The 9,011-nt window shown below is 35.9% G+C and overlaps 1 long non-coding RNA gene across 1 annotated transcript; it reads left to right on the top strand.

Moving 5' to 3' along the window:
• Window positions 1-3,988: 3,988 nt before the first annotated feature.
• LOC116710916 (uncharacterized) lies at window positions 3,989-6,537 on the top strand. Its single transcript, XR_004337140.1, has 2 exons — window positions 3,989-4,764; window positions 5,438-6,537. It is a non-coding gene; the product is annotated as an uncharacterized LOC116710916 (long non-coding RNA).
• The last annotated feature ends 2,474 nt before the right edge of the window (window positions 6,538-9,011 follow it).

The raw sequence follows: 9,011 nt of genomic DNA, 5'->3' as shown, positions 1-9,011 counted from the left end.
ATTAGCAAGCAGAATCAAAGAAACATCTCTGCATTTTGCCTGTCGGTTCGATTGCTTCTTCCTGTAATTTATAAATTATGTTATGTGTCTTATTGAATTTCCCCCCTTTCTCACACAGAGCTAAATGTTTAGTATGGATTTTCATTAGAGGCAATGGAGTGAAAGCTCTGTTAGCAAACTATCTTTGAGAGAGTACAGCACCCCAGGCTGATGTGCAAATCAACAACACCAGGAACACACACTGAACAATGCCTGCTGGACAAAGGAGGCTTGGAACAATGGTATTCTGTTTCCTTTGTGTTGTTACCAGTTAATCCCAGTTTTCTCTTGCTGTCTTTTCCTGAAGAAGGTCACACTTGTGTCATAATTTGGACATGACATTCACCTTGGTGAAATAAATAGATATTTATCTGTTCATAAATAGATATTTATTTCACCTGCAACTGTTATGTTGCAGTTTTTCTTTAAGCTAAAATGGGCATTTTGAACATTTTATATTACATGTTGGTGCCAAAATATGCATAATGTCATCTACACTTACTTTATATTAACGTTATAACAAAAAAAGATTTTACAACTAGATGTCTTCTAAATAGGAGCCCAATTGATACATATCCGGTCAGTGGCGCAAATAAGACAGCATCGAGGCCCCACAAATATTATAATTTCCTGTGGATTAATAAAGCATTACCTAACCTAACTTAATCCCCCAAGCCTATTTTTTTGTTACATATATTCATTTGATCAATTAATCTGTTATTTATTTGCATTTGTTTTACCTCTACACCATCCTGCACTCATTATTTACCTAATTATTGAATAATAATTTAATGTCACTGTGCACTAATCATTTGACCACTAATCCACCCTTTCTCCCTGTATATGACACAAATTAAAATTCTGTTAATTTTAATTTGTTAAATGGTTTTTGGTTTTAATGTGCCATCTCAAAAGGATTAGTGGCTGCCATCTTGTCATCCCCTTGAATATGCTCCCCAATGTTGCACCTTTCCATACCATTATGATGAAAATTTCACAATATAATAAATATTTGCCTTAAAATTCTGTTACAAAACATTTCCCAATTTAAAATTTTGTTGTAATTCATTAGAATATTTACACATCTTGCAACAAGGCAACATTTGATGTAATTCAGTGATTAACTGCAAAATAGGTGTGTCATTTCAGATTTATAGTGACTGCAGTTCAAAGTTGAATTGACTTATCCTCATTATATCCCCTTTGTATCTAATTTACACAGCTGAAATGCTGCTTCCGTTTCCTCAGAGCTACCCCCTTCTCTTAGAAATTCCAGTGCTCCCCAGTAAGTAAGTTAGGTCAGTCGATAGGACGATTTGTTCCATGGCTGACCCAAAGAAAACCCCAACCACCAAACGCCCATCCGACCTCATGTTTATACTTCCATGATGACTCCAGCCAGCCCAATCAGACTTCCAGTGACTGGCCTTCAACTGAAACTGTATCCATCTTAACCATCTCAGCCATTCCAAGCAGCAACTGGAGACTAAGGCCACATTAATTGCATGAAAAGGCCTTGGTATTGCACCGAGTCTAATGCATTTAGCGTTTCTAATTGGGAAGGAATTGCTGTGTTTACATTGGCACAAGTTAATAGAGCTAGATCCTTTCGCCCTGTAGCTAACTGAGCTCAAGCTCTCTGAACCTTTCTTTCTTGAAGCTTTCTTGAGGTAAACTTTGTAAACAAAGCAGACAGAAATTGAAGTTTATTATTATTATTATTGCAATATTTTATTTTAATATGTATATATATATATATATACAGTATATACAATATATATGTATGTGTGTGTGTGTATGTGTGTAGGCGTGCGTGCGCGCATGTGTGTGTGTCACTGTTAATTGGGTCAAAGATACTGAGATTAAAATATTTTGATTATTGTGATATAAATAAAATTGTTCAACCCTGGACTCCAACCACTGGGAAAAAGGAACAGCTTGCAAGCTACCGTACTTTGCAGTCAGTTACGGTTTTCTGGTGAACACTGTTGCTGATGGCATCTATTGTATTTCTTTATTTCTGTCATTGACTGAAGACCATCATCTTCCCATAATGAGAGATGACTCTGATGAGCAGCACCGCTATCACTCCTGTTCTCCAAAATTTCTGAGTTGAATTCCAATTTGCAGCTGATTAAGGTGGCAACTCTAAAACAAGCAGAGTAAAAATATAACAACTACAACAGAATACTTAGAGGAATATCTCTCAAACATACAAATACTACTTAAAATGTAGCATATTTTGTGACACTATAATTACAATCACAATTTCCGTTTTTTTTTTAAAATTGGCTTTTAAAACAAAAGCCAACTTTAAACAAATTGGTTTTGGTTTAAAATTGTGAAATGGAGACAAAATGGTACAGCATTTTCAAACATTTTTTTTCAACCTAAACTGACACTCCAGGCAAGGAGACCATTTATCTGAGAATCAGCAAAAACATCAAAGTTAGATGGATGTCCAACTTGGAAAGAGCCACAGCTCAGATGGGAGGATCTATCAACAGAATAACTTTCACTGGTGCATTTCACAAATCTATTTAAAAATCAAGTAGTGAGCAAAGGAAGCATATGGAAGATCTTCTGGTCAGAAGAAAACTAAAATAAAGCTCCTGGCTACATTCAAAATGCTCTGTGTCATATAAAACAAGCTCTGAATAATAATCCTAACATAACATCAACTAATTTGAACCAAAGTAAATGGCATAGAAGTTAGAAAAAGCTCTAAGACTTGAGGTTTATATTTCAGATGGACAACAACCCTAAACATGCATTATGAGTTTCAGTGGAATACTTTTGATCAAAGTGAAGTTATATGTTTGATCAGCCCAGTCAAGGTTTATATAAATTGAATGAATACATTGTCCAAAACTTGACATCTCAAAATCTGACAAAATTTGAGCTGTTTTTACAGAAAAATGATGGACGAATAATTATTTCAGTCTCTAGATGTACTAAGCTTTTAGAGACATACCCCATAATTCTTCAAATATTTCTTGGACACGTAATAAACTTCACACCATAATTGTTTTTCAAATTTATTTTGTTGAACAGTTTCAAAAGCATTTATTTTACTTCACAAAATATTACTTTATATGTTTAATTCTTTGAAGGTTGTGGTTGTGGACATATAGACATGTGCTGTGTGCATACGGCTTCCTGCCAGTGGGGGCGCTGTCGAGTCGCTGTGGATCTAACAGGGAGAATTGGTTTTCTGGCTCTGGGCATGCGCGGCTCAGAATAAACGAGCTCTTTCCAGAATAACATCGTAGCAATTTGTTTCCTCTGTGATCCACATGTAGGATAAAAGGCAACTTTTATAAACCCATAGAGACAGCTTCTTTTAAATGTTTTGTAAATATGCAAAAAAAAATTAGTTTTGTAGTGTTTCATGTAACTTGTGTGTGTAATTTGGACATTTTGTACTGAGCTTTGGTGTCTGTAGATGGCTTGCTTTTTGTTGTTGGAGCCTTTGGGATTTATTTATTTATTTATTTAAATTGCCTAATAAGTCAATGTTGTGTTTGTATTTGGGCCTTGTAGCCATATTAGTATTTGGGGAGTGTTGCAGTATTTTTATTTCTCATATTTTTTTGTGGTAGGTATGATCTCTTGTAACCGATGTAACTGCCAAACATTGGTGATTAAGAAAAACAGTTGTAACTGCCAAACGTTGGTGTTTGCTATGTGTTGTAGATGGAATGTTTTGTTTTATTCATTTAATTATTTATTTGTTTTTCTTTAATTGAAAATGTGCGGCTCAGAATAAACGAGCTCTTGCCAAAGTAACATCATAGCAATTTGTTTCCTCTGTGTTCCACAGATCTTGGTTGCACAGGATTCCTCTGCCTGTGCGCCACTTGATACTGGTGCCGGTAACATCTACAGCAACCTTTTAATGACCCATTGATCTGACTCCAGTGTGTTGGATCCAGGAAACCCCTCAAAATTGCAGGGCACTGAAAACTTTAGTTGTTCACCACTGCATTTCTTCTGAAAAGATTACAACGTACAATAATGAAAGCGTATTTAAACTAGTTAACACTTCTAAACTCTCTCAACTCTAACAACATGCATTAAGACATACAAAAGTTTAAATAACATACTGAGAAATCCCAAACCCTGGAAAGAACTCTATCACCAAAAACATGAAGACTGACAAGAGTTACCACACACAGCCGTCAGCCACAATTATTTTCTCATTCCTTTTCTGTTTATGTTGAAACTCACATAGCTGAATTCATGTCAACTGGAAACAATGCCCAAAACTAAAGTTTCTATATCCTCTAGCTCTCTGTCCAACCTTTATTCTTAACCTCACATTGGAGCTGATGTCTAGGTAATTGTTTTGTAAATGTCTCTGTGTGTCCTGACAATAGATTCTAAAAAAAGAAACAAGACAGAAGGTTTGTTTTTATTTGTCATTCTTATATGATCCGATTTAAACTCTAAATTAGAGAGATTATTTTTGTTAGACTGTTCCACACTAAGTTTTGAAACATCACAGATAGGTCACTAATCAAGTTTTGCTTGCGTTGCTCAACTTTAAGTGCACTACAGTGCAAACATATGTGTCAGTATTTTTCTTTAAGGATTTTTTTTTTCTTTTCTGCTCTAGTGACTTTTATTTGACAGTGTTGAAACAAACAAGCAGATTGTGAGAGAAGAGGAACACATGCGTCAAAGATCACAGGGCCAGGACCCAAATAGAGGACTAAGGCCGAGGTATGGGTTACGCGCTTCACCTCAGTCCCTCAATCTTTTCCAATTTTGTCACCATATATTCACAAAATCGACATTTTTTAATTGAATATTTTAAGTTAGAGCAACACAAACATGAAAACTCCAAAGACAGTATTCAAACACTGGACCTTCTTATTGTAGGGTGATAGTGCCACTGAAAACACTAATTGTAGTTTTCAAAATACAACTTTATCAATTTCCTTTACCTAAACCACATAACGAGGTAACAATAATAGATTAAAAATATAGAAAGTAAAATTTTACTGTGAATGCAACTATTTGAATTCTTCAGAAGCATCATGCAGTCCAAAGGACAACACCAGACAGGTCAGAGATGAAGTTGTGTAGATGTGTAAAGAAGCATTGAGTTACAAAATGTCTAAAGCTTTGGAAATCTCTTTTTAAAGTGGTCGTATTCCAGACACATAGTGCCATTCTATAGCACAATTAACTATGTTACCTTCAGTTGTTATAAAAATTATGTTTATCAATTTGATGCCTTGATATTGTCTCTTTAAGAATCTATGGCTCTTTCCGACACTCCGCCTTCAGCGCCTTATCACAATAATGCTTCTCATTATGCTGTTAACAACAGTTCATGCTGGATTGAGAAGTAGTTCATATGAGAGGCTCACCAAATGCACATTTTCCCCAGGTGTCTGCTGAGAGGGGCAGAGGCGGGGGAGGGGTGCTCTGTGAGGAGGAACCTCGGCTGGAGACTGCAGCTTCAAGGAGGAGTTTTGTTGAATTAGGCGGGGCTTTGTGAGAGCAAAAGTTTAGGCACCCACTTTTCCTATGGGAAATTCAATGATTTCTCATACATTCATGAAAGAATCAAAGCAACAGTCCAGGTTTGCTTTAGATTAGGGAAAAACATTGCAACATGACATAAGGCTGAAAAAAAGTTGATTTTACATAATACTGTAGCCCCCCTTTAACACTGCTTAGTCAGAACTGAAGGGGTTCAACATTTCTACAAGGTACTGTACTGAATAGAGAAGGTAATTATCCCAATGTTGCCAAGTCTGTTCCAGCAAATGATTGCAGGTTATTTTCTCTTGTAACCCCATCCTACTGTATGACATGTTTGACCCACTAGCTGCACTAAAGTGCACAGCTCATCGTTTTATTTACCACAGATTTCTGGAGGCATTGGGACTCTTATGTGGCCAGCTGAACTGAGACACAGTCCCATACATCAGCAACAAGCACACACACACATAGTCCACCTGGATAGGTTTTAGTCATCAGCCAACTAGCTTAGTGATTATGTTTTCCACTGAGGCAAAACTATCTGAACACCCGCAGACAAAAACCCTCCAACAGATAAATGGATCCATACACTCGCACTCAGCTGAAATACTGAGATTTACAGTCTGTACAAACAGAAAAGACTCACACACACGTGGTCCAGAGTCCCTCTTTGGTTGCTGGGAGTGGGTAAGGAAAGTCTGCGTACATCAGCAGCAAGTATATGAATGGAAGAATTGCCTTTGCTCTGGCACCACACAGTCACAATCCATTAGCTTTGACGGGGTACCCAAAAGGATCTGACAGCCTCCTGGCTGTGACTGCTGTGGCCTGGGGTGATGGGGACATACCTGTGGCTGCCTTGTGTACTCTGTGGGTATGTGGGGAAGACTGAGCACACGTAGCAGCTGAGGCCTGGCTGCAACGGTAGCTTTGGCCCTGCAAGTCCACTCCAGCTGTTACCTCTATATATGTTTTTAACAACAATAAATTTCTCTCACTTCTTTCAAGCATATTATTCTTGGCTCACACTTTCACAGCTTTATGCTCTTATTCACTTTCTTTCATCCAAATATGCTCAAATTACAGTGAAATGAAGAAAGTGAAGTAATTTTAAGGTCCAAAATCAGATCAACAAAGAGTCAGACAAAAAACTACGTTGGAATTTTGAGAGAACAGGAATTTATTTTTAAAATTAAAAATAAATATTAGTCAATATTAATCTCAATCATATTTCCAATGATAAGCCCTACCCCTAGAAGACATCCCTTCCTCCTTTGGCATTTAATTCAAGTAAGCTTCTGAGAAAAGGGACACTTTTCCCAATTTTTTTCATTGGTACCATTTAAACGTGTGCAACTTCATATGTTGGTGTTATATGGGTTTAAAGTATATTTTTATTATAATTTTGTTTTACTAACATATGTCTTCTGAATGGAAACAAATATTAACATTTTGAAATGGCCCAGCCAAAGTCATGATGTGACTCCGATAGATAATATGTGTTGGGAGATTAAGACTAAGGTGTTGGAAAGGAGGCTTTACAAACAGTGTCTGCCACTCTTACCAAGCTGCAAACAATACTCATTATTTTGAATTTGTAGTAAAGAAGAGTAAACACAAAATGTATGGCTATTAAATTCCCAGAAAAAAAACTAATTAAAATCCATTTTATTTGTTAAACCTGAGAATGTTGTCAGAAGTCATAGATCTAAAATTTTAGTGTATAGATCACATATAATTTTAAGTTTATATAATTTTCTTTCATCCTCCAGATGGTTTCCATTTTGACTAATGATTACAATTTGTTTTGCTGAAAATATTAGTTACCTTACAGGCAAAACACACAACTAAATGGCCTTTTCAACATTTTATTCTGTTTAATGTGGTACATTTTTCAGCTGAAAGCACTTTAACAAAATACTAGTGCCTACAATCTGAAATGACTGAATTTATTCATCTTGAAATAAGTTATTTAAAAAATTTATTCACAGTTCTGCTGTCATTTTATTGTACATTTGATTGATTTATTTGAGATATTAGAAAAAACATGCCCTCATATGTAAGGGTGGTGGAAGTATTTCAGAGATTTTCATACAAAATGCTGAATACAAACTGCATCTGACAAGATAAAATATTCAACAAAATTAACCATCACCATGGGATTGTTTATTGGTCACATAAATCCATTAACTAATCCAGATGGATTAACTAAATCCATCTGGATTTAAAATTCAAAGACTGTGCCATGTGTAATAGCCTGCTATTTTTATCTCACAGACCTGCTTAAGATGATCAAGAGGATCATCTGTTATTTCGTGTGGTAAAACTGGCATGCTTGTGTTCTTCTTTTGTAAAGTGATGTAGGAAAGACTTTACTGACGTTTGGGTTGCCTGTTTCACGTTAATCATTAAAAGTCTATAAACTAGAGAAGAGTTTACTTATTCAGGTTGTTGCAAGCTGTTTGTCATGTGATCTTTGTGAAGTTAAGAAAACACATTCAAAATGTTTATGTATTCTTTCAAAGTTATAAAATAATGATATTTGAAATATTTTTTTGTGAACACTTAGGTTTTCACCCTCCAAATGTTAGAAGTTGCCACTTCCAAGAAGCAAACTTTCTTCAATGATGTGCTGAAACAGAACCATTTGAAAAGTTTTACTTCTCTCTGAAGGGTCTTTGAGGAACACATGTTTTTTATAAGGGTCTTTTTGCCTGGCCTTGCATAAATGTTTTGCAGCGTTTCTCCTGCGAACTGGGGCCAGTCTTTACAGTGGAGGCTAATCAGTTGTAAATTCTAACTTTAAAAAGGAAACGAAGTGTATGGAAGGAGCTAATCTCCATTTTTTATTGCTCTCTCTCTGTCTCCCTTTATTCTGTTCACCTTTATAAGTCTATCTCATTCGCAAATGCTGCAGGCATCCTTTCTTTTAAAAAGTGAAAGCACCAGATGAGGTCAAAGTAAAATGGAGAAAGTGGAAACGGCTTAGATAAATGATCTGGAGAATGGGTAGGAAGATTACAGGCTCAGAACCCAAGGGGAAAAGGAAGTGGGGCAGTAAATATTTTTAAAAGCTGTCAATAAATTTGCAGAGTGGAGTTGAAAGAGCTATCAGCAAGAGCTGAAGACATTGGGCTACTGGGCTGGGTGTGTCCTTGGCCATAGAATCTAGTCAGTATGTAGCTGGAGACTTTCAGAAAAACTATCAGTGTGAGATTGGAAAGCACAATAAAAGTAGTTTGAGAAAAATATTTAAGTGTTTTTTCCTGAAAATAATGTTTTAAATTTTGAAAAATGTTGTGTGACTTTTAGAACCTTATAGAAGGATGCTGGCTAGGACGGCAAAAAGAAAATATATAAATAAAAAGAAAATAGTGGACATGGACAGTTAAATATGTCCATAAAAATCTGTTAATTTCAGTTATGTTCAATTCAGTATCATTTATTTATAGAGTGCTGATTTACAAATGTAGTCT

The sequence above is a fragment of the Xiphophorus hellerii genome, chromosome 20 (genome assembly GCF_003331165.1).
Source record: "Xiphophorus hellerii strain 12219 chromosome 20, Xiphophorus_hellerii-4.1, whole genome shotgun sequence".
In the NCBI taxonomy this organism is placed as follows: Eukaryota; Metazoa; Chordata; class Actinopteri; order Cyprinodontiformes; family Poeciliidae; genus Xiphophorus; species Xiphophorus hellerii.
This window is presented reverse-complemented; position numbering and strand designations above follow the sequence as displayed.